The sequence below is a fragment of the Triturus cristatus genome, chromosome 1_1, assembly GCF_964204655.1.
Source record: "Triturus cristatus chromosome 1_1, aTriCri1.1, whole genome shotgun sequence".
Lineage (NCBI taxonomy): Eukaryota > Metazoa > Chordata > Amphibia > Caudata > Salamandridae > Triturus > Triturus cristatus.
Genome location: NC_140579.1, coordinates 1122869392 through 1122893218, shown reverse-complemented (window position 1 = coordinate 1122893218; position 23827 = coordinate 1122869392).

Genomic DNA, 23827 nt, shown 5'->3' with positions numbered 1-23827 from the left:
AGTGTAGAGGGTCTTGCAGGGGGTGGCGTTTCAGGGTTTAGAGCAGTGGTGTTCGGGCAGTGTAGGGGGTCTTGCTGGGGGTGGTGTTTCAGGGTTTAGGGCAGCGCAGTGGAGTGCGGGCAGTGTAGGGGGTCGTGCTGGGGATGGTGTTTCAGGGTTTAGGGCAGTGCAGTGGTGTTCGGGCAGTGTAGGGGGTTGTGCTGGTGTTTCAGGGTTTAGGGCAGAGCAGTGGTGTTCAGGCAGTGTAGGGGGACGTGCTGGGGGTGGTGTTTCAGGGTTTAGGGCAGAGCAGTGGTGTTCAGGCAGTGTAGGGGGTCGTGCTGGGGTGGTGTTTGAGGAAGTAGGGCAGTGCAGTGGTGTTCTGGCAGTGTAGGGGGTTGTGCGGGGGGTGGTGTTTCAGGGTTTAGGGCAGTGCAGTGGTTTTCAGGCATTCTAGGGGTTCTTGCTGGGGTGGTGTTTTAGGGATTAGGGCAGTGGTGTTCAGGCAGTGTAGGGGGTCCTGCTGGGGGTGGTGTTTCAGGGTTCAGGGCAGTGCAGAGGTGTTCGGGCAGTGTAGGGGGTCTTGCTGGGGGTGGTGTTTCAGCGTTTATGGCAATGCAGTGGTGTTCGGGCAGTGTAGGGGGTTGTGCTGGGGGTGGTGTTTCAGGGTTTAGGGCAGTGCAGTGGTGTTCGGGCAGTGTAGGGGGTCGTGCTGGGGTGGTGTTTCAGGGTTTAGTGCAGTGCGGTGGTGTGCGGATAGTGTAGGGGGTCGTGCTGTGGGTGGTGTTTCAGGGTTTAAGGCAGTTCAGTGGTGTTCGGCCAGTGTAGGGGGTCATGCTGGGTGTGGTGTTTCAGGGTTTAGGGCAGTGCAGTGGTGTTCAGGCTATGTAGGGGGTCTCTCAGGGGGTGGCATTTCAGGGTTTAGGGCAGTGGTGCAGTGGTGTTCGGGCAGTGTAGAGGGTCTTGCAGGGGGTGGCGTTTCAGGGTTTAGGGCAGTGGTGTTCGGGCAGTGTAGGGGGTCTTGCTAGAGGTGGCGTTTCAGGGTTTAGGGCAGTGGTGTTCAGGCAGTGTAGGGGGTCTTGCTGGGGGTGGTGTTTCAGGGTTTAGGGCAGTGCAGTGGTGTTCGGGCAGTGTAGGGGGTCATACAGGGGGGTGGTGTTTCAGGGTTTAGGGCAGTGCAGTTGTGTTCAGGCAGTGTAGGGGGTCGTGCTGGGGCTGGTGTTTCAGGGTTTAGGGCAGTGCAGTGGTGTTCGGGTAGTGTAGGGGGTCGTGCTGGGGCTGGTGTTTTATGGTTTAGCGTAGTGCAGTGGTGTTCGGGCAGTGTTGATGGTCATGCTGGGGGTGGTGTTTTAGGGTAGTGCAGTGGTGTTCCGGTAGTGTAGGGTGTCGTGCAGGCGGTGGTGTTTTAGGGTTTAGGGCAGTGCAGTGGTGTTTGGGTAATGTAAGGGGTCGTGCTGGGGTGGTGTTTCAGGGTTTAGGGCAGTGCAGTGGTGTTTGAGCAGTGTAGGGGGTCGTGATGGGGTGGTGTTTTAGGGTTTAGGGCAGTGCAGTGGTGTTCGGGCAGTGTGGAGGGTCGTGCTGGGGGTGGTGTTTTAGGGTTTAGGGCAGTGCAGTAGTGTTCGGGCAGTGTAGGAGTCGTGCTGGGGGTGATGTTTCAGGGTTTAGGGCAGTGCAGTGGTGTTCGGGCAGTGTAGGGGGTCTTGCAGGAGGTGGCGTTTTATGGTTCAGGGCAGTGGTGCAGTGGTGTTCGGGCAGTGTAGAGGGTCTTGCAGGGTGTGGCGTTTCAGGGTTTAGAGCAGTGGTGTTCGAGCAGAGTAGGGGGTCTTGCTGGGGGTGGTTTTTCATGGTATAAAGCAGCACAGTGGCGTGCGGGCAGTGTAGGGGGTTGTGCTGGGGATGGTGTTTCAGGGTTTAGGGCAGTGCAGTGGTGTTCGGGTAGTGTAGGGGGTCGTGCTGGTGTTTCAGGGTTTAGGGCAGAGCAGTGGTGTTCAGGCAGTGTAGGGGGACGTACTGGGGGTGGTGTTTCAGGGTTTAGGGCAGAGCAGTGGTGTTCAGGCAGTGTAGGGGGTCGTGCTGGGGGTGATGTTTCAGGAATTAGGGCAGTGCAGTTGTGTTTTGGCAGTGTAGGGGGACGTGGTGGGGTGGTGTTTTAGGGTTTAGGGCAGAGCAGTGGTGTTTGGGCAGTGTAGGGGTTTGTCCTGAGAGTGGTGTTTCAGGGTTTAGGGCAGTGCAGTGGTGTTCGGGCAGTGTAGGGGATCGTGCAGGGGGTGTTGTTTCAGGGTTTAGGGCAGTGCATTGGTGTTCGGGAAGTGCAGGGGGCCGTGCAGGGGGTGGTGTTTCAGGGTTTAGGGCAGTGCAGTGGTTTTCGGGCATTCTAGGGTTTCTTGCTGGGGTGGTGTTTCAGGGATTAGGGCAGTGGTGTTCAGGCAGTGTAGGGGGTCCTGCTGGGGGTGGTGTTTCAGGGTTTAAGGCAGTGCAGTGGTGTTCGGGCAGTGTAGGGGTCATGCTGGGTGTGGTGTTTCAGGGTTTAGGGCAGTGCAGTGGTGTTCGAGCTATGTAGGGGGTCTTACAGGGGGTGGCATTTCAGGGTTTAGGGCAGTGGTGCAGTGGTTTTCGGGCAGTGTAGAGGGTCTTGCAGGGGAAGGCGTTTCAGGGTTTAGGGCAGTGGTGTTGGGGCAGTGTAGGGGGTCTTGCTAGAGGTGGCGTTTCAGGGTTTAGGGCAGTGGTGTTCAGGCAGTGTAGGGGGTCTTGCTGGGGGTGGCGTTTCAGGGTTTAGGGCAGTGCAGTGGTGTTCGGGCATTGTAGGGGGTCGTTCTGGGGCTGGTGTTTCAGGGTTTAGGGCAGTGCAGTGGTGTTCGGGCAGTGTAGGCGGTCGTACAGGGGGGTGGTGTTTCAGGGTTTAGGGCAGTGCAGTGGTGTTCAGGCAGTGTAGAGGGTCATGCTGGGGCTGGTGTTTCAGGGTTTAGGGCCGTGCAGTGGTGTTCGGGCAGTGTGAGGGGTCGTGCTGGGGATGGTGTTTTAGGGTTAGGGCAGTGCAGTGGTGTTCGGGTAGTGTAAGGGGTCGTGCTGGGGCTGGTGTTTTATGGTTTAGCGTAGTGCAGTGGTGTTCGGGCAGTGTTGAGGGTCATGCTGGGGGTAGTGTTTTAGGGTAGTGCAGTGGTGTTCCAGTAGTGTAGGGTGTTGTGCAGGGGTGGTGTTTTGGGGTTTAGGGCAGTGCAGTGGTGTTCGGGCAATGTAAGGGGTCGTGCTGGGGTGGTGTTTCAGGGTTTAGGGCAGTGCAGAGGTGTTCGAGCAGTGTAGGGTGTCGTCATGGGGTGGTGTTTTAGGGTTTAGGGCAGTGCAGTGGTGTTCGGGCAGTGTGGAGGCTCGTGCTGGGGGTGGTGTTTTAGGGTTTAGGGCAGTGCAGTAGTGTTCGGGCAGTGTAGGGGGTCATGCTGGGGGTTGTATTTCAGGGTTTTGGGCAGTGCAGTGGTGTTCGGGCAGTGTAGGAGTCATGCTGGGGGTGATGTTTCAGGGTTTAGGGGAGTGCAGTGGTGTTCGGGCAGTGTAGGGGGTCTTGCAGGGGGTGGCGTTTTAGGGTTCAGGGCAGTGGTGCAGTGGTGTTCGAGCAGTGTAGAGGGTCTTGCAGGGGGTGGCGTTTCAGGGATTAGAGCAGTGGTATTCGAGCAGTGTAGGGGTCTTGCTGGGGGTGGTGTTTCAAGGTATAGAGCAGCGCAGTGGCATGTCGGGCAGTGTAGGGGGTCTTGCTGGGGATGGTGTTTCAGGGTTTAGAGCAGTGCAGTGGTGTTCGGGCAGTGTAGAGGTCGTGCTGGTGTTTCAGGGTTCAGGGCAGAGCAGTGGTGTTCAGGCAGTGTAGGGGGACGTGCTGGGGGTGGTTTTTCAGGGTTTAGGGCAGAGCAGTGGTGTTCAGGCAGTGTAGGGGGTCGTGCTGGGGATGGTATTTCAGGAATTAGGGCAGTGCACTAGTGTTCTGGCAGTGTAGGGGGACGTAGTGGGGGTGGTGTTTTAGGGTTTAGGGCAGAGCAGTGGTGTTTGGGCAGTGGAGGGGTTCGTCCTGGGAGTGGTGTTTCAGGGTTTAGGGCAGTGCAGTGGTGTTCGGGCAGTGTAGGGGATCGTGCTGGGGGTGGTGTTTTAGGGTTTAGGGCAGAGCAGTGGTGTTTGGGCAGTGTAGGGGTTCCTCCTGGGAGTGGTGTTTCAGGTTTTAGGGCAGTGCAGTGGTGTTCGGACAGTGTAGGGGATCGTGCAGGGGGTGGTGTTTCAGGGTTTAGGGCAGTGCAGTGGTGTTCGGGCAGTGCAGGGGGCCGTTCAGGGGGTGGTGTTTCAGGGTTTAGGGCAGTGCAGTGGTTTTCAGGCATTCTAGGGGTTCTTGCTAGGGTGGAGTTTCAGGGATTAGGGCAGTGGTGTTCAGGCAGTGTAGGTGGTCCTGCTGGGGGTGGTGTTACAGGGTTCAGGGCAGTGCAGAGGTGTTTGGGCAGTGTAGGGGGTCTTGCTGGGGGTGGTGTTTCAGGGTTTATGGCAGTGCAGTGGTGTTCGGGCAGTGTAGGGGGTCGTGCTGGGGGTGAAGTTTCAGGGTTTAGGGTAGTGCAGTGGTGTTCCGGTAGTGTAGGGTGTTGTGCAGGGGGTGGTGTTCTAGGGTTTAGGGCAGTGAAGTGGTGTTCGGGCAGAGTGGGGGGTCGTGCTGGGGATAGTGTTTTAGGGTTTAGGGCAGTGCAGTGGTGTTCGGGCAGTGTAAGGGGTCGTGCTGGGGTGGTGTTACAGGGTTTAGGTCAGTGCAGTGGTGTTCGAGCAGTGTAGGGTGTCGTGATGGGGTGGTCTTTTAGGGTTTAGGGCAGTGCAGTGGTGTTCGGGCAGTGTGGGGGGTCATGCTGGGGGTGGTGTTTTAGGGCTTAGGGCAGTGCTGTAATGTTCGGTCAGTGTAGGCGGTCATGCTGGGGTGGTATTTCAGGGTTTAGGGCAGTGAAGTGGTGTTCAGGCAGTGTAGGAGTCGTGCAGGGGGTGATGTTTCAGGGTTTAGGGCAGTGTAGGGGGTCTTGCAGGGGGTGGTGTTTTAGGGTTCAGGGCAGTGGTGCAGTGGTGTTCGGGCAGTGTAGGGGGTCTTGCAGGGGGTGGGGTTTCAGGGTTTAGGGCAGTGGTGTTCGGGCAGTGTAGGGGATCTTGCTGGATTTGGCGTTTCAGGGTTTAGGGCAGTGGTGTTCAGGCAGTGTAGGGGGTCTTGCTGGGGCTGGTGTTTCAGGGTTTAAGGCAGTGCAGTGGTGTGCGGGCAGTGTAGGGGGTTGTGCTGGGGGTGGCGTTTCAGGGTTTAGAGCAGTGCAATGGTGTTCGGGCAGGGTAGGGGGTCTTGCAGGGGGTGGTGTTTCAGGGTTTAGGGCAGTGCAGTGGTGTGCGGGCAGTGTAGGGGGTCGTGCTGGGGGTGGTGTTGCAGGGTTTAGGGCAGTGCAGTGGTGTTCGGGCAGTGTAGGGGATCGTGCAGGGGGTGGTGTTTCAGGGTTTAGGGCAGTGCAGTGGTGTTTGGGCAGTGCAGGGGGTCGTGCAGGGGGTGGTGTTTCAGGGTTTAGGGCAGTGCAGTGGTGTTCGGGCAGTTTAGAGGGTCGTGCTGGGGGTGGTGTTTCAAGGTTTAGGTCAGTGCAGTGGTGTTCGGGCAATTTAGGAGGTCATGCTGGGGCTGGTGTTTCAGGGTTTAGGGCAGTGCAGTGGTGTTCAGGCAGTGTAGGGGGTCGTGCTGGGGCTAGTATTTTAGGGTTTAGGGCAGTGCAGTGGAGTTCGGGCAGTGTAGGGGGTTGTGATGGGACTGGTGTTTCGGGGTTTAGGGCAGAGCAGTGGTGTTTGCGCAGTGTAGGGGGTTGTGCTGGGGGTGGCGTTTCAGGGTTTAGAGCAGTGCAATGGTGTTCGGGCAGGGTAGGGGGTCTTGCAGAGGGTGGCGTTTCAGGGTTTAGGGCAGTGCAGTGGTGTTCGGGCAGTGTAGGGGGTCGTGCTGGGGCTAGTATTTTAGGGTTTAGGGCAGTGCAGTGGAGTTCGGGCAGTGTAGGGGGTTGTGATGGGACTGGTGTTTCGGGGTTTAGGGCAGAGCAGTGGTGTTTGCGCAGTGTAGGGGGTTGTGCTGGGGGTGGCGTTTCAGGGTTTAGAGCAGTGCAATGGTGTTCGGGCAGGGTAGTGGGTCTTGCAGAGGGTAGCGTTTCAGGGTTTAGGGCAGTGGTGTTCGGGCAGTGTAGGGGGTCTTGCAGGGGGTGGTGTTCAGGGTTTAGGGCAGTGCAGTGGTGTGCGGGCAGTGTAGGGGGTCGTGCTGGGGGTGGTGTTGCAGGGTTTAGGGCAGTGCAGTGGTGTTCGGGCAGTATAGGGGATCGTGCAGGGGGTGGTGTTTCAGGGTTTAGGGCAGTGCAGTGGTGTTCGGGCAGTGCAGGGGGCCATATAGGTGGTGGTGTTTCAGGGTTTAGGGCAGTGCAGTGGTTTTCAGGCATTCTAGGGGTTCTTGCTGGGGTGGCGTTTCAGGGTTTAAGGGAGTGGTGTTCGGGCAATGTAGGGGGTCTTGCAGGGTGTGGTGTTTCAGGGTTTAGGGCAGTGCAGTGGTGTTCGGGCAGTTTAGGGGGTCGTGCTGGGTGTGGTGTTTCAAGGTTTAGGGCAGTGCAGTGGTGTTCGGGCAGTGTAGGGGGTTGTGCTGTGGGTGGTGTTTCAGGGTTTAGGGCAGTGCAGTGGTGTGTGGGTAGTGTAGGGGGTCGTGCTGTGGGTGGTGTTTCAGCGTTTAGGGCAGTGCAGTGGTGTTCATGCAGTGTAGGGGGTCTTGTTGGGGGTGGTGGTTCACGGTTTAGGGCAGTGCAGTGGTGTGTGGGCAGTGTAGGGGGTCGTGCTGGTTCTGGTGTTTCAGGGTTTAGGGCAGTACAGTGGTGTTCGGGCAGTGTAGGGGGTTGTGCTGGTGTTTCAGGGTTTAGGGCAGAGCAGTGGTGTTCAGGCAGTGTAGGGGGTCGTGCTGGCGGTGGTGTTTCAGGAATTAGGGCAGTGCAGTGGTGTTCTGGCAGTGTAGGGGGACGTGCTGGGGGTGGTGTTTTAGGGTTTAGGGCAGAGCAGTGGTGTTTGAGCAGTGTAGGGGGTCATCCTGGGAATGGTGTTTCAAGGTTTAGGGCAGTGCAGTGGTGTTCGGGCAGTGTAGGAGGACGTGAAGGGGGTGGTGTTTCAGGGTTTATGGCAGTGCATTGTTTTCGGGCGGTGTAGGGGGTCTTGCTGGGGTGGTGTTTCAGGGTTTAGGGCAGTGAAGTGGTGTATGGGCAGTATGGGGGGTCGTGCTGGGGGTAGTGTTTTAGGGTTTAGGGCAGTGCAGTGGTGTTCGGGCAGTGTAGGGGGTCGTGCTGGGGTGGTGTTTCAGGGTTTAGGGCAGTGCAGTGGTGTTCGGGCAGTGTAGGGGGTCGTGCTGGGGGTGGTGTTTCAGGGTTTAGGGCAGTGCAGTGGTGTTCGGGCAATATAGGGGGTCTTGCAGGGGGTGGCATCTCAGGGTTTAGGGCAGTGCTGCAGTGATGTTCGGGCAGTGTGGAGGGTCTTGCAGGGGAAGGCGTTTCAGGGTTTAGAGCAGTTGCGTTCGGGCAGTGGAGGGGGTCGTGCTGGGGCTGGTGTTTCAGGGTTTAGGGCAGTGGTGTTCGGGCAGTGTAGGGGGTCGTGCTAGGGCTGGTGTTGCAGGGTTTAGGGCAGTTCAGTGGTGTTCGGGTAGTGTGAGGGGTCGTGCTGGGGCTGGTGTTTTAGGGTTAGGGCAGTGCAGTGGTTTTTGGGCAGTGTAGGGGTCGTGCTGGGGCTGGTGTTTTATGGTTTAGGGTAGTGCAGTGGTGTTCGGGCAGTGTTGAGGGTCATATTGGGGGTGGTGTTTTAGGGTAGTGCAGTGGTGTTACGGTAGTGAAGGGTGTCGTGCAGGGGGTGGTGTTTTAGGGTTTAGGACAGTGAAGTGGTGTTCGGGCAGTGTAGGGGGTCTTGCAGGGGGTGGTGTTGCAGGGTTTAGGGCAGTGCAGTGGTGTTCGGGCAGTATAGGGGATCGTGCAGGGGGTGGTGTTTCAGGGTTTAGGGCAGTGCAGTGGTGTTCGGGCAGTGCAGGGGGCCATATAGGGGGTGGTGTTTCAGGGTTTAGGGCAGTGCAGGGGTTTTCGGGCATTCTAGGGGTTCTTGCTGGGGTGGCGTTTCAGGGTTTAAGGGAGTGGTGTTCGGGCAATGTAGGGGGTCTTGCAGGGTGTGGTGTTTCAGGGTTTAGGGCAGTGCAGTGGTGTTCGGGCAGTTTAGGGGGTCGTGCTGGGGGTGGTGTTTCAAGGTTTAGGGCAGTGCAGTGGTGTTCGGGCAGTGTAGGGGGTTGTGCTGTGGGTGGTGTTTCAGGGTTTAGGGCAGTGCAGTGGTGTGTGGGTAGTGTAGGGGTCGGGCTGTGGGTGGTGTTTCGGCGTTTAGGGCAGTGCAGTGGTGTTTGTGCAGTGTAGGGGGTCTTGTTGGGGGTGGTGGCTCACGGTTTAGGGCAGTGCAGTGGTGTGTGGGCAGTGTAGGGGGTCGTGCTGGTTCTGGTGTTTCAGGGTTTAGGGCAGTACAGTGGTGTTCGGGCAGTGTAGGGGGTCGTGCTGGTGTTTCAGGGTTTAGGGCAGAGCAGTGGTGTTCAGGCAGTGTAGGGGGTCGTGCTGGTGGTGGTGTTTCAGGAATTAGGGCAGTGCAGTGGTGTTCTGGCAGTGTAGGGGGACGTGCTGGGGGTGGTGTTTTAGGGTTTAGGGCAGAGCAGTGGTGTTTGAGCAGTGTAGGGGGTCATCCTGGGAATGGTGTTTCAAGGTTTAGGGCAGTGCAGTGGTGTTCGGGCAGTGTAGGGGGACGTGAAGGGGGTGGTGTTTCAGGGTTTATGGCAGTGCATTGTTTTCGGGCGGTGTAGGGGGTCTTGCTGGGGTGGTGTTTCAGGGTTTAGGGCAGTGAAGTGGTGTTCGGGCAGTATGGGGGGTCGTGCTGGGGGTAGTGTTTTAGGGTTTAGGGCAGTGCAGTGGTGTTCGGGCAGTGTAGGGGGTCGTGCTGGGGTGGTGTTTCAGGGTTTAGGGCAGTGCAGTGGTGTTCGGGCAGTGTAGGGGGTCGTGCTGGGGGTGGTGTTTCAGGGTTTAGGGCAGTGCAGTGGTGTTCGGGCAATATAGGGGGTCTTGCAGGGGGTGGCATCTCAGGGTTTAGGGCAGTGCTGCAGTGGTGTTCGGGCAGTGTGGAGGGTCTTGCAGGGGAAGGCGTTTCAGGGTTTAGAGCAGTTGCGTTCGGGCAGTGGAGGGGGTCGTGCTGGGGCTGGTGTTTCAGGGTTTAGGGCAGTGCAGTGGTGTTCGGACAGTGTAGGGGGTCGTGCTGGGGCTGGTGTTTCAGAGTTTAGGGCAGAGCAGTGGTATTCAGGCAGTGTAGGGGACGTGCTGGGGGTGGTGTTTTAGGGTTTAGGGCAGAGCAGTGGTGTTCAGGCAGTGTAGGGGGTCATGCTGGCAGAGGTGTTTCAGGGTTTAGAGCAGTGCAGTGGTGTTCGGGCAGTGTAGGGGGTCATGCAGGGGCTAGTGTTTCAGGGTTTAGGGCAGTGCAGTGGTTTTCGGGTAGCGTAGGGTGTCTTGCTGGGGTGGTGTTTAAGGGTTTAGGGCAGTGTTGTTCAGGCAGTGAAGGGGGTCTTGCTGGGGGTGGTGTTTCAGCTTTCAGGGCAATGCAGAGGTGTTCGGGCAGTGTAGGGGGTCTTGCTGGAGTGGTGTTTCAGGCTTTAGGGCAGTGCAGTTGTGTTCAGGCAGTGTAGGGGGGTAGTGCAGGGGGGTGGTGTTTCAGGGTTTAGGGCAGTGCAGTGGTTTTCGGGCAGTGTAGGTGGTCGTGCTGGGGGTGGTGTTTTAGGGTTTAGGGCAGTGCAGTGGTGTTCAGGCAGTGTAGGGGGTCGTGCTGCGGCTGGTGTTTCAGGGTTTTGGGCCATGCTGTGGTGTTCGAGCAGTGTGAGGGGTCATGCTGGGGCTGTTGTTTTAGGGTTTAGGGCAGTGCAGTGGTGTTTGGGCAGTGTAGGGGGTCATGCTGGGACTAGGTTTTAAGGGTAAGGGCAGTGCAGTGGTGTTCGGGCAGTGTAGGGGGTTGTTCTGGGGCTGGTGTTTTATGGTTTAGGGTAGTGCAGTGGTGTTCAGGCAGTGTTGGGGGTCATGCTGGGGGTGGTGTTTTAGGGTAGTGGAGTGGTGTTCACGTAGTGTACGGTGTCGTGCTGGGGTTAGTGTTTTAGGGTTTAGGGCAGTGAAGGGGTGTTCGGGCAGTGTAGGGGGTCGTGCAGGGGGTGGTGTTTCAGGGTTTACGGTAGTGCATTGGTTTTCGGGCGGTGTAGGGGGTCTTGCTGGGGTGGTGTTTCAGGGTTTAGGGCAGTGGTGTTCAGGCAGTGTAGAGGGTCTTGCTGGGGGTGGTGTTTCAGGGTTCAGGGCAGTGCAGAGGTGTTCGGGCAATGTAGGCGGTCTTGCTGGGGGTGGTGTTTCAGGGTTTAGGGCAGTGCAGTGGTGTTCGGGCAATGTAGGGGGTCTTACAGGGGGTGGTGTTTCAGGGTTTAGGGCAGTGAAGTGGTGTTTGGGCAGTGTAGGTGGTCGTGCTGGGGGTGGTGTTTCAGGGTTTAGGGCAGTGCAGTGGTGTTCGGGCAGTGTAGGGGGTCATGCTGGGCCTGGTGTTTTAGGGTTTATGGCAGTGCAGTGGTTTTCGGGCAGTGTAGGGGGTCGTGCTGGGGCTAGTGTTTCAGGGATTAGGGCCGTGCAGTGGTGTTTGGGCAGTGTGAGGGGTCATGCTGGGGCTGGTGTTTTAGGGTTAGGGTAGTGCAGTGGTGTTCGGGCAGTGTTGAGGGTCATGCTGGGGGTGGTGTTTTAGGGTAGTGCAATGGTGTTCCGGTAGTGTAGGGTGTCGTGCAGGGGGTGGTGTTTTAGGGTTTAGGGCAGTGCAGTGGTGTTCAGGCAGAGTGGGGGATCGTGCAGGGGGGTGGTGTTTCAGGGTTTAGGGCAGTGCAGTGGTGTTCGGGCAGTGTAGGGAGTCGTGCTGGGGTTGGTGTTTCAGGGTTTAGGGCAGTGCAGTTGTGTTCGGGCAGTGTAGGGGGTTGTGCTGGGGCTGGTGTTGCAGGGTTTAGGGCAGTGCAGTGGTGTTCGGGCAGTGTGAGGGGTCGTGATGGGGCTGGTGTTTTAGGGTTAGGGCAGTGCAGTGGTTTTCGGGCTGTGTAGGGGGTCGTGCTGGGGCTGGTGTTTTATGGTTTAGGGTAGTACAGTGGTGTTCGGGCAGTGTTGAGGGTCATATTGGGGGTGGTGTTTTATGGTAGTGCAGTGGTGTTACGGTAGTGAAGGGTGTCGTGCAGTGGGTGGTGTTTTAGGGTTTAGGGCAGTGAAGTGGTGTTCGGGCAGTGTGGGGGGTCGTGCTGGGGGTAGTGTTTTAGGGTTTAGGGCAGTGCAGTGGTGTTCGGGCAGTGTAGGGGGTCGTGCTGGGGTGGTGTTTCAGGGTTTAGGGCAGTGCAGTGGTGTTCGGGCAGTGTAGGGGGTCGTGCTGGGGCTGGTGTTTCAGGGTTTAGGGCAGTACAGTGGTGTTCGGGCAGTGTAGGGGGTCGTGCTGGGGCTGGTGTTTCAGAGTTTAGGGCAGAGCAGTGGTGTTCAGGCAGTGTAGGGGGACGTGCTGGGGGTGGTGTTTCAGGGTTTAGATCAGAGCAGTGGTGTTCAGGCAGTGTAGGGGGTCATGCTGGCAGAGGTGTTTCAGGGTTTAGAGCAGTGCAGTGGTGTTCGGGCAGTGTAGGGGGTCGTACAGGGGGTAGTGTTTCAGGGTTTAGGGCAGTGCAGTTGTTTTCGGGTAGCGTAGGGTGTCTTGCTGGGGTGGTGTTTAAGGGTTTAGGGCAGGGTTGTTCAGGCAGTGAAGGGGGTCTTGCTGGGGGTGGTGTTTCAGCTTTCAGGGCAATGCAGAGGTGTTCGGGCAGTGTAGGGGGTCTTGCTGGAGTGGTGTTTCAGGCTTTAGGGCAGTGCAGTTGTGTTCAGGCAGTGTAGGGGGGTCGTGCAGGGGGGTGGTGTTTCAGGGTTTAGGGCAGTGCAGTGGTTTTCGGGCAGTGTAAGTGGTCGTGCTGGGGGTGGTGTTTTAGGGTTTAGGGCAGTGCAGTGGTGTTCAGGCAGTGTAGGGGGTCATGCTGCGGCTGGTGTTTCAGGGTTTTGGGCCATGCTGTGTTGTTCGAGCAGTGTGAGGGGTCATGCTGGGGCTGTTGTTTTAGGGTTTAGGGCAGTGCAGTGGTGTTTGGGCAGTGTAGGGGGTCATGCTGGGGCTGGTTTTTAAGGGTTAGGGCAGTGCAGTGGTGTTCGGGCAGTGTAGGGGGTTGTTCTGGGGCTGGTGTTTTATGGTTTAGGGTAGTGTAGTGGTGTTCGGGCAGTGTTGGGGGTCATGCTGGGGGTGGTGTTTTAGGGTAGTGCAGTGGTGATCAGGTAGTGTACGGTGTCGTGCTGGGGTTAGTGTTTTAGGGTTTAGGGCAGTGAAGTGGTGTTCGGGCAGTGTAGGGGGTCGTGCAGGGGGTGGTGTTTCAGGGTTTAGGGCAGTGCATTGGTTTTCGGACGGTGTAGGGGGTCTTGCTTGGGTGGTGTTTCAGGGTTTAGGGCAGTGCAGTGGTGTTCGGGCAATGTAGGGGTCTTACAGGGGGGTGGTGTTTCAGGGTTTAGGGCAGTGCAGTGGTGTTTGGGCAGTGTAGGTGGTCGTGCTGGGGGTGGTGTTTCAGTGTTTAGGGCAGTGCAGTGGTGTTCGGGCAGTGTAGGGGGTCATGCTGGGCCTGGTGTTTTAGGGTTTATGGCAGTGCAGTGGTTTTCGGGCAGTGTAGGGGGTCGTGCTGGGGCTGGTGTTTCAGGGATTAGGGCCGTGCAGTGGTGTTTGGGCAGTGTGAAGGGTCATGCTGGGGCTGGTGTTTTAGGGTTAGGGCAGTGTAGTGGTTTTCGGGCAGTGTAGTGGGTCGTGATGGGGCTGGTGTTTTATGGCTTAGGGTAGTGCAGTGGTGTTCGGGCAGTGTTGAGGGTCATGCTGGGGGTGGTGTTTTAGGGTAGTGCAATGGTGTTCCGGTAGTGTAGGGTGTCGTGCAGGGGGTGGTGTTTTAGGGTTTAGGGCAGTGCAGTGGTGTTCGGGCAGTGTGGGGGGGGGTCGTGCTGGGGGTAGTGTTTTAGGGTTTAGGGCAGTGCAGTGGTGTTCGGGCTGTGTAAGGGGTCGTGCTGGGGTGGTGGTTCAGGGTTTTGGGCAGTGCAGTGGTATTCGAGCAGTGTAGGGTGTCGTGATGGGGTCTTGTTTTAGGGTTTAGGGCAGTGCAGTGGAGTTTGGGCAGTCAGGGGGGGTCGGGATGGGGGTGGTGTTTTAGGGTTTAGGGCAATGCAGTAGTGTTCGGGCAGTGTAGGGGGTTATGCTGGGGGTGGTATTTCAGGGTTTAGGGCAGTGCTGTGGTGTTCGGACAGTGTAGGAGTCGTGCTGGGGGTGATGTTTCAGGGTTTAGAGCAGTGCAGTGGTGTTCGGGCAGTGTAGGGGGTCTTGCAGGGTGTGGCGTTTTAGGGTTCAGGGTAGTGGTGCAGTGGTGTTCGGGCAGTGTAGAGGGTCTTGCAGGGGGTGGCGTTTCAGGGTTTAGAGCAGTGGTGTTTGGGCAGTGTAGGGGGTCTTGCTGGGGGTGGTGTTTCAGGGTTTAGGGCAGCGCAGTGGAGTGCGGGCAGTGTAGGGGGTCGTGCTGGGGATGGTGTTTCAGGGTTTAGGGCAGTGCAGTGGTGTTCGGGCAGTGTAGGGGGTTGTGCTGGTGTTTCAGGGTTTAGGGCAGAGCAGTGGTGTTCAGGCAGTGTAGGGTGACGTGCTGGGGGTGGTGTTTCAGGGTTTAGGGCAGAGCAGTGGTGTTCAGGCAGTGTAGGGGGTCGTGCTGGGGTGGTGTTTGAGGAATTAGGGCAGTGCAGTGGTGTTCTGGCAGTGTAGGGGGTCGTGCTGGGGTGGTGTTTCAGGGTTTAGGGCAGTGCAGTGGTTTTCAGGCATTCTAGGGGTTCTTGCTGGGGTGGTGTTTTAGGGATTAGGGCAGTGGTGTTCAGGCAGTGTAGGGGGTCCTGCTGGGGGTGGTGTTTCAGGGTTCAGGGCAGTGCAGAGGTGTTCGGGCAGTGTAGGGGGTCTTGCTGGGGGTGGTGTTTCAGCGTTTATGGCAGTGCAGTGGTGTTCGGGCAGTGTAGGGGGTTGTGCTGGGGGTGGTGTTTCAGGGTTTAGGGCAGTGCAGTGGTGTTCGGGCAGTGTAGGGGGTCGTGCTGGGGTGGTGTTTCAGGGTTTAGTGCAGTGCGGTGGTGTGCGGATAGTGTAGGGGGTCGTGCTGTGGGTGGTGTTTCAGGGTTTAAGGCAGTGCAGTGGTGTTCGGGCAGTGTAGGGGGTCATGCTGGGTGTGGTGTTTCAGGGTTTAGGGCAGTGCAGTGGTGTTCAGGCTATGTAGGGGGTCTCTCAGGGGGTGGCATTTCAGGGTTTAGGGCAGTGGTGCAGTGGTGTTCAGGCAGTGTAGAGGGTCTTGCAGGGGGTGGCGTTTCAGGGTTTAGGGCAGTGGTGTTCGGGCAGTGTAGGGGGTCTTGCTAGAGGTGGCGTTTCAGGGTTTAGGGCAGTGGTGTTCAGGCAGTGTAGGGGGTCTTGCTGGGGGTGGCGTTTCAGGATTTAGGGCAGTGCAGTGGTGTTCAGGCAGTGTAGGGGGTCGTGCTGGGGCTGGTGTTTCAGGGTTTAGGGCAGTGCAGTGGTTTTCGGGCAGTGTAGGGGTCATACAGGGGGGTGGTGTTTCAGGGTTTAGGGCAGTGCAGTGGTGTTTAGGCAGTGTAGGGGGTCGTGCTGGGGCTGGTGTTTCAGGGTTTAGGGCCGTGCAGTGGTGTTCGGGCAGTGTGAGGGGCCGTGCTGGGGATGGTGTTTTAGGGTTAGGGCAGTGCAGTGGTGTTCGGGTAGTGTAGGGGGTCGTGCTGGGGCTGGTGTTTTATGGTTTAGCGTAGTGCAGTGGTGTTCGGACAGTGTTGAGGGTCATGCTGGGGGTGGTGTTTTAGGGTAGTGCAGTGGTGTTCCGGTAGTGTAGGGTGTCGTGCAGGCGGTGGTGTTTTAGGGTTTAGGGCAGTGCAGTGGTGTTTGGGCAATGTAAGGGGTCGTGCTGGGGTGGTGTTTCAGGGTTTAGGGCAGTGCAGTGGTGTTTGAGCAGTGTAGGGTGTCGTGATGGGGTGGTGTTTTAGGGTTTAGGGCAGTGCAGTGGTGTTCGGGCAGTGTGGAGGGTCGTGCTGGGGGTGGTGTTTTAGGGTTTAGGGCAGTGCAGTAGTGTTCGGGCAGTGTAGGAGTCGTGCTGGGGGTCATGTTTCAGGGTTTAGGGCAGTGCAGTGGTGTTCGGGCAGTGTAGGGGGTCTTGCAGGAGGTGGCGTTTTATGGTTCAGGGCAGTGGTGCAGTGGTGTTCGGGCAGTGTAGAGGGTCCTGCAGGGTGTGGCGTTTCAGGGTTTAGAGCAGTGGTGTTCGAGCAGTGTAGGGGGTCTTGCTGGGGGTGGTTTTTCATGGTATAAAGCAGCACAGTGGCGTGCGGGCAGTGTAGGGGGTTGTGCTGGGGATGGTGTTTCAGGGTTTAGGGCAGTGCAGTGGTGTTCGGGTAGTGTAGGGGGTCGTGCTGGTGTTTCAGGGTTTAGGGCAGAGCAGTGGTGTTCAGGCAGTGTAGGGGGATGTACTGGGGGTGGTGTTTCAGGGTTTAGGGCAGAGCAGTGGTGTTCAGGCAGTGTAGGGGTCGTGCTGGGGGTGATGTTTCAGGAATTAGGGCAGTGCAGTTGTGTTGTGGCAGTGTAGGGGGACGTGGTGGGGTGGTGTTTTAGGGTTTAGGGCAGTGCAGTGGTTTTCAGGCATTCTAGGGGTTCTTGCTGGGGTGGTGTTTTAGGGATTAGGGCAGTGGTGTTCAGGCAGTGTAGGGGGTCCTGCTGGGGGTGGTGTTTCAGGGTTCAGGGCAGTGCAGAGGTGTTCGGGCAGTGTAGGGGGTCTTGCTGGGGGTGGTGTTTCAGCGTTTATGGCAGTGCAGTGGTGTTCGGGCAGTGTAGGGGGTCGTGCTGGGGTGGTGTTTCAGGGTTTAGTGCAGTGCGGTGGTGTGCGGATAGTGTAGGGGGTCGTGCTGTGGGTGGTGTTTCAGGGTTTAAGGCAGTGCAGTGGTGTTCGGGCAGTGTAGGGGGTCATGCTGGGTGTGGTGTTTCAGGGTTTAGGGCAGTGCAGTGGTGTTCAGGCTATGTAGGGGGTCTCTCAGGGGGTGGCATTTCAGGGTTTAGGGCAGTGGTGCAGTGGTGTTCAGGCAGTGTAGAGGGTCTTGCAGGGGGTGGCGTTTCAGGGTTTAGGGCAGTGGTGTTCGGGCAGTGTAGGGGGTCTTGCTAGAGGTGGCGTTTCAGGGTTTAGGGCAGTGGTGTTCAGGCAGTGTAGGGGGTCTTGCTGGGGGTGGCGTTTCAGGATTTAGGGCAGTGCAGTGGTGTTCAGGCAGTGTAGGGGGTCGTGCTGGGGCTGGTGTTTCAGGGTTTAGGGCAGTGCAGTGGTTTTCGGGCAGTGTAGGGGGTCATACAGGGGGGTGGTGTTTCAGGGTTTAGGGCAGTGCAGTGGTGTTCAGGCAGTGTAGGGGGTCGTGCTGGGGCTGGTGTTTCAGGGTTTAGGGCCGTGCAGTGGTGTTCGGGCAGTGTGAGGGGCCGTGCTGGGGATGGTGTTTTAGGGTTAGGGCAGTGCAGTGGTGTTCGGGTAGTGTAGGGGGTCGTGCTGGGGCTGGTGTTTTATGGTTTAGCGTAGTGCAGTGGTGTTCGGACAGTGTTGAGGGTCATGCTGGGGGTGGTGTTTTAGGGTAGTGCAGTGGTGTTCCGGTAGTGTAGGGTGTCGTGCAGGCGGTGGTGTTTTAGGGTTTAGGGCAGTGCAGTGGTGTTTGGGCAATGTAAGGGGTCGTGCTGGGGTGGTGTTTCAGGGTTTAGGGCAGTGCAGTGGTGTTTGAGCAGTGTAGGGTGTCGTGATGGGGTGGTGTTTTAGGGTTTAGGGCAGTGCAGTGGTGTTCGGGCAGTGTGGAGGGTCGTGCTGGGGGTGGTGTTTTAGGGTTTAGGGCAGTGCAGTAGTGTTCGGGCAGTGTAGGAGTCGTGCTGGGGGTCATGTTTCAGGGTTTAGGGCAGTGCAGTGGTGTTCGGGCAGTGTAGGGGGTCTTGCAGGAGGTGGCGTTTTATGGTTCAGGGCAGTGGTGCAGTGGTGTTCGGGCAGTGTAGAGGGTCCTGCAGGGTGTGGCGTTTCAGGGTTTAGAGCAGTGGTGTTCGAGCAGTGTAGGGGGTCTTGCTGGGGGTGGTTTTTCATGGTATAAAGCAGCACAGTGGCGTGCGGGCAGTGTAGGGGGTTGTGCTGGGGATGGTGTTTCAGGGTTTAGGGCAGTGCAGTGGTGTTCGGGTAGTGTAGGGGGTCGTGCTGGTGTTTCAGGGTTTAGGGCAGAGCAGTGGTGTTCAGGCAGTGTAGGGGGATGTACTGGGGGTGGTGTTTCAGGGTTTAGGGCAGAGCAGTGGTGTTCAGGCAGTGTAGGGGTCGTGCTGGGGGTGATGTTTCAGGAATTAGGGCAGTGCAGTTGTGTTGTGGCAGTGTAGGGGGACGTGGTGGGGTGGTGTTTTAGGGTTTAGGGCAGAGCAGTGGTGTTTGGGCAATGTAGGGGTTCGTCCTGAGAGTGGTGTTTCAGGGTTTAGGGCAGTGCAGTGGTGTTCGGGCAGTGTAGGGGATCGTGCAGGGGGTGGTGTTTCACGGTTTAGGGCAGTGCAGTGGTGTTCGGGAAGTGCAGGGGGCCATGCAGGGGGTGGTGTTTCAGGGTTTAGGGCAGTGCAGTGGTTTTCGGGCATTCTAGGGTTTCTTGCTGGGGTGGTGTTTCAGGGATTAGGGCAGTGGTGTTCAGGCAGTGTAGGGGGTCCTGCCGGGGGTGGTGTTTCAGGGTTCAGGGCAGTGCAGAGGTGTTCGGGCAGTGTAGGGGGTCTTGCTGGGGGTGGTGTTTCAGGGTTTATGGCAGTGCAGTGGTGTTCGGGCAGTGTAGGGGGATGTGCTGGGGGTGGTGTTTCAGGGTTTAGGGCAGTGCAGTGGTGTTCGGGCAGTGTAGGGGGTCGTGCTGGGGTGGTGTTTCAGGGTTTAGTGCAGTGCGGTGGTGTGCGGATAGTGTAGGGGGTCGTGCTGTGGGTGGTGTTTCAGGGTTTAAGGCAGTGCAGTGGTGTTCGGGCAGTATAGGGGTCATGCTGGGTGTGGTGTTTCAGGGTTTAGGGCAGTGCAGTGGTGTTCGAGCTATGTAGGGGGTCTTACAGGGGGTGGCATTTCAGGGTTTAGGGCAGTGGTGCAGTGGTTTTCGGGCAGTGTAGAGGGTCTTGCAGGGGAAGGCGTTTCAGGGTTTAGGGCAGTGGTGTTGGGGCAGTGTAGGGGGTGCTAGAGGTGGCGTTTCAGGGTTTAGGGCAGTGGTGTTCAGGCAGTGTAGGGGGTCTTGCTGGGGGTGGCGTTTCAGGGTTTAGGGCAGTGCAGTGGTGTTCGGGCATTGTAGGGGGTCGTGCTGAGGCTGGTGTTTCAGGGTTTAGGGCAGTGCAGTGGTGTTCGGGCAGTGTAGGCGGTCGTACAGGGGGGTGGTGTTTCAGGGTTTAGGGCAGTGCAGTGGTGTTCAGGCAGTGTAGAGGGTCATGCTGGGGCTGGTGTTTCAGGGTTTAGGGCCGTGCAGTGGTGTTCGGGCAGTGTGAGGGGTCGTTCTGGGGATGGTGTTTTAGGGTTAGGGCAGTGCAGTGGTGTTCGGGTAGTGTACGGGGTCGTGCTGGGGCTGGTGTTTTATGGTTTAGCGTAGTGCAGTGGTGTTCAGGCAGTGTTGAGGGTCATGCTGGGGGTAGTGTTTTAGGGTAGTGCAGTGGTGTTCCAGTAGTGTAGGGTGTTGTGCAGGGGTGGTGTTTTGGGGTTTAGGGCAGTGCAGTGGTGTTCGGGCAATGTAAGGGGTCGTGCTGGGGTGGTGTTTCAGGGTTTAGGGCAGTGCAGAGGTGTTCGAGCAGTGTAGGGTGTCGTGATGGGGTGGTGTTTTAGGGTTTAGGGCAGTGCAGTGGTGTTCGGGCAGTGTGGAGGCTCGTGCTGGGGGTGGTGTTTTAGGGTTTAGGGCAGTGCAGCAGTGTTCGGGCAGTGTAGGGGGTCATGCTGGGGGTTGTATTTCAGGGTTTGGGGCAGTGCAGTGGTGTTCGGGCAGTGTAGGAGTCATGCTGGGGGTGATGTTTCAGGGTTTAGGGGAGTGCAGTGGTGTTCGGGCAGTGTAGGGGGTCTTGCAGGGGGTGGCGTTTTAGGGTTCAGGGCAGTGGTGCAGTGGTGTTCGAGCAGTGTAGAGGGTCTTGCAGGGGGTGGCGTTTCAGGGATTAGAGCAGTGGTATACGAGCAGTGTAGGGGTCTTGCTGGGGGTGGTGTTTCAAGGTATAGAGCAGCGCAGTGGCATGTCGGGCAGTGTAGGGGGTCTTGCTGGGGATGGTGTTTCAGGGTTTAGAGCAGTGCAGTGGTGTTCGGGCAGTGTAGAGGTTGTGCTGGTGTTTCAGGGTTCAGGGCAGAGCAGTGGTGTTCAGGCAGTGTAGGGGGACGTGCTGGGGGTGGTTTTTCAGGGTTTAGGGCAGAGCAGTGGTGTTCAGGCAGTGTAGGGGGTCGTGCTGGGGATGGTATTTCAGGAATTAGGGCAGTGCGGTAGTGTTCTGGCAGTGTAGGGGGACGTGGTGGGGGTGGTGTTTTAGGGTTTAGGGCAGAGCAGTGGTGTTTGGGCAGTGGAGGGGTTCGTCCTGGGAGTGGTGTTTCAGGGTTTAGGGCAGTGCAGTGGTGTTCGGGCAGTGTAGGGGATCGTGCTGGGGTGGTGTTTTAGGGTTTAGGGCAGAGCAGTGGTGTTTGGGCAGTGTAGGGGTTCGTCCTGGGAGTGGTGTTTCAGGTTTTAGGGCAGTGCAGTGGTGTTCGGACAGTGTAGGGGATCGTGCAGGGGGTGGTGTTTCAGGGTTTAGGGCAGTGCAGTGGTGTTCGGGCAGTGCAGGGGGCCGTTCAGGGGGTGGTGTTTCAGGGTTTAGGGCAGTGCAGTGGTTTTCAGGCATTCTAGGGGTTCTTGCTAGGGTGGAGTTTCAGGGATTAGGGCAGTGGTGTTCAGGCAGTGTGAGGGGTCGTTCTGGGGATGGTGTTTTAGGGTTAGGGCAGTGCAGTGGTGTTCGGGTAGTGTACGGGGTCGTGCTGGGGCTGGTGTTTTATGGTTTAGCGTAGTGCAGTGGTGTTTGGGCAGTGTTGAGGGTCATGCTGGGGGTAGTGTTTTAGGGTAGTGCAGTGGTGTTCCAGTAGTGTAGGGTGTTGTGCAGGGGTGGTGTTTTGGGGTTTAGGGCAGTGCAGTGGTGTTCGGGCAATGTAAGGGGTCGTGCTGGGGTGGTGTTTCAGGGTTTAGGGCAGTGCAGAGGTGTTCGAGCAGTGTAGGGTGTCGTGATGGGGTGGTGTTTTAGGGTTTAGGGCAGTGCAGTGGTGTTCGGGCAGTGTGGAGGCTCGTGCTGGGGGTGGTGTTTTAGGGTTTAGGGCAGTGCAGTAGTGTTCGGGCAGTGTAGGGGGTCATGCTGGGGGTTGTATTTCAGGGTTTGGGGCAGTGCAGTGGTGTTCGGGCAGTGTAGGAGTCATGCTGGGGGTGATGTTTCAGGGTTTAGGGGAGTGCAGTGGTGTTCGGGCAGTGTAGGGGGTCTTGCAGGGGGTGGCGTTTTAGGGTTCAGGGCAGTGGTGCAGTGGTGTTCGAGCAGTGTAGAGGGTCTTGCAGGGGGTGGCGTTTCAGGGATTAGAGCAGTGGTATTCGAGCAGTGTAGGGGTCTTGCTGGGGGTGGTGTTTCAAGGTATAGAGCAGCGCAGTGGCATGTCGGGCAGTGTAGGGGGTCTTGCTGGGGATGGTGTTTCAGGGTTTAGAGCAGTGCAGTGGTTTTCGGGCAGTGTAGAGGTTGTGCTGGTGTTTCAGGGTTCAGGGCAGAGCAGTGGTGTTCAGGCAGTGTAGGGGGACGTGCTGGGGGTGGTTTTTCAGGGTTTAGGGCAGAGCAGTGGTGTTCAGGCAGTGTAGGGGGTCGTGCTGGGGATGGTGTTTCAGGAATTAGGGCAGTGCAGTAGTGTTCTGGCAGTGTAGGGGGACGTGGTGGGGGTGGTGTTTTAGGGTTTAGGGCAGAGCAGTGGTGTTTGGGCAGTGGAGGGGTTCGTCCTGGGAGTGGTGTTTCAGGGTTTAGGGCAGTGCAGTGGTGTTCGGGCAGTGTAGGGGATCGTGCTGGGGGTGGTGTTTTAGGGTTTAGGGCAGAGCAGTGGTGTTTGGGCAGTGTAGGGGTTCGTCCTGGGAGTGGTGTTTCAGGTTTTAGGGCAGTGCAGTGGTGTTCGGACAGTGTAGGGGATCGTGCAGGGGGTGGTGTTTCAGGGTTTAGGGCAGTGCAGTGGTGTTCGGGCAGTGCAGGGGGCCGTTCAGGGGGTGGTGTTTCAGGGTTTAGGGCAGTGCAGTGGTTTTCAGGCATTCTAGGGGTTCTTGCTAGGGTGGAGTTTCAGGGATTAGGGCAGTGGTGTTCAGGCAGTGTAGGTGGTCCTGCTGGGGGTGGTGTCACAGGGTTCAGGGCAGTGCAGAGGTGTTCGGGCAGTGTAGGGGGTCTTGCTGGGGGTGGTGTTTCAGGGTTTATGGCAGTGCAGTGGTGTTCGGGCAGTGTAGGGGGTCGTGCTGGGGGTGAAGTTTCAGGGTTTAGGGTAGTGCAGTGGTGTTCCGGTAGTGTAGGGTGTTGTGCAGGGGGTGGTGTTCTAGGGTTTAGGGCAGTGAAGTGGTGTTCGGGCAGTGTGGGGGGTCATGCTGGGGATAGTGTTTTAGGGTTTAGGGCAGTGCAGTGCAGTGGTGTTCGGGCAGTGTAAGGGGTCTTGCAGGGGTGGTGTTACAGGGTTTAGGTCAGTGCAGTGGTGTTCGAGCAGTGTAGGGTGTCGTGATGGGGTGGTCTTTTAGGGTTTAGGGCAGTGCAGTGGTGTTCGGGCAGTGTGGGGGGTCATGCTGGGGTGGTGTTTTAGGGCTTAGGGCAGTGCTGTAATGTTCGGCCAGTGTAGGCGGTCATGCTGGGGGTGGTATTTCAGGGTTTAGGGCAGTGCAGTGGTGTTCGGGCAGTGTAGGAGTTGTGCTGGGGGTGATGTTTCAGGGTTTAGGGCAGTGCAGTGGTGTTCGGGCAGTGTAGGGGGTCTTGCAGGGGGTGGTGTTTTAGGGTTCAGGGCAGTGGTGCAGTGGTGTTCGGGCAGTGTAGGGGGTCTTGCAGGGGGTGGGGTTTCAGGGTTTAGGGCAGTGGTGTTCGGGCAGTGTAGGGGATCTTGCTGGATTTGGCGTTTCAGGGTTTAGGGCAGTGGTGTTCAGGCAGTGTAGGGGGTCTTGCTGGGGCTGGTGTTTCAGGGTTTAAGGCAGTGCAGTGGTGTGCGGGCAGTGTAGGGGGTTGTGCTGGGGGTGGCGTTTCAGGGTTTAGAGCAGTGCAATGGTGTTCGGGCAGGGTAGGGGGTCTTGCAGGGGGTGGTGTTTCAGCGTTTAGGGCAGTGCAGTGGTGTGCGGGCAGTGTAGGGGGTCGTGCTGGGGGTGGTGTTGCAGGGTTTAGGGCAGTGCAGTGGTGTTCGGGCAGTGTAGGGGATCGTGCAGGGGGTGGTGTTTCAGGGTTTAGGGCAGTGCAGTGGTGTTCGGGCAGTGCAGGGGGTCGTGCAGGGGGTGGTGTTTCAGGGTTTAGGGCAGTGCAGTGGTTTTCGGGCATTCTAGGGGTTCTTGCTGGGGTGGCATTTCAGGGTTTAGGGGAGTGGTGTTCGGGCAGTGTAGGGGGTCTTGCAGGGTGTGGTGTTTCAGGGTTTAGGGCAGTGCAGTGGTGTTCGGGCAGTTTAGAGGGTCGTGCTGGGGGTGGTGTTTCAGGGTTTAGGGCAGTGAAGTGGTGTTCGGGCAGTGTAGGGGGTCGTGCTGGGGCTAGTATTTTAGGGTTTAGGGCAGTGCAGTGGAGTTCGGGCAGTGTAGGGGGTTGTGATGGGACTGGTGTTTCGGGGTTTAGGGCAGAGCAGTGGTGTTTGCGCAGTGTAGGGGGTTGTGCTGGGGGTGGCGTTTCAGGGTTTAGAGCAGTGCAATGGTGTTCGGGCAGGGTAGGGGGTCTTGCAGAGGGTGGCGTTTCAGGGTTAGGGCAGTGCAGTGGTGTTCGGGCAGTGTAGGGGGTCGTGCTGGGGCTAGTATTTTAGGGTTTAGGGCAGTGCAGTGGAGTTCGGGCAGTGTAGGGGGTTGTGATGGGACTGGTGTTTCGGGGTTTAGGGCAGAGCAGTGGTGTTTGCGCAGTGTAGGGGGTTGTGCTGGGGGTGGCGTTTCAGGGTTTAGAGCAGTGCAATGGTGTTCAGGCAGGGTAGGGGGTCTTGCAGAGGGTGGCGTTTCAGGGTTTAGGGCAGTGGTGTTCAGGCAGTGTAGGGGGTCTTGCAGGGGGTGGTGTTTCAGGGTTTAGGGCAGTGCAGTGGTGTGCGGGCAGTGTAGGGGGTCGTGCTGGGGGTGGTGTTGCAGGGTTTAGGGCAGTGCAGTGGTGTTCGGGCAGTATAGGGGATCGTGCAGGGGGTGGTGTTTCAGGGTTTAGGGCAGTGCAGTGGTGTTCGGGCAGTGCAGGGGGCCATATAGGTGGTGGTGTTTCAGGGTTTAGGGCAGTGCAGTGGTTTTCGGGCATTATAGGGGTTCTTGCTGGGGTGGCGTTTCAGGGTTTAAGGGAGTGGTGTTCGGGCAATGTAGGGGGTCTTGCAGGGTGTGGTGTTTCAGGGTTTAGGGCAGTGCAGTGGTGTTCGGGCAGTTTAGGGGGTCGTGCTGGGGGTGGTGTTTCAAGGTTTAGGGCAGTGCAGTGTTGTTCGGGCAGTGTAGGGGGTTGTGCTGTGGGTGGTGTTTCAGGG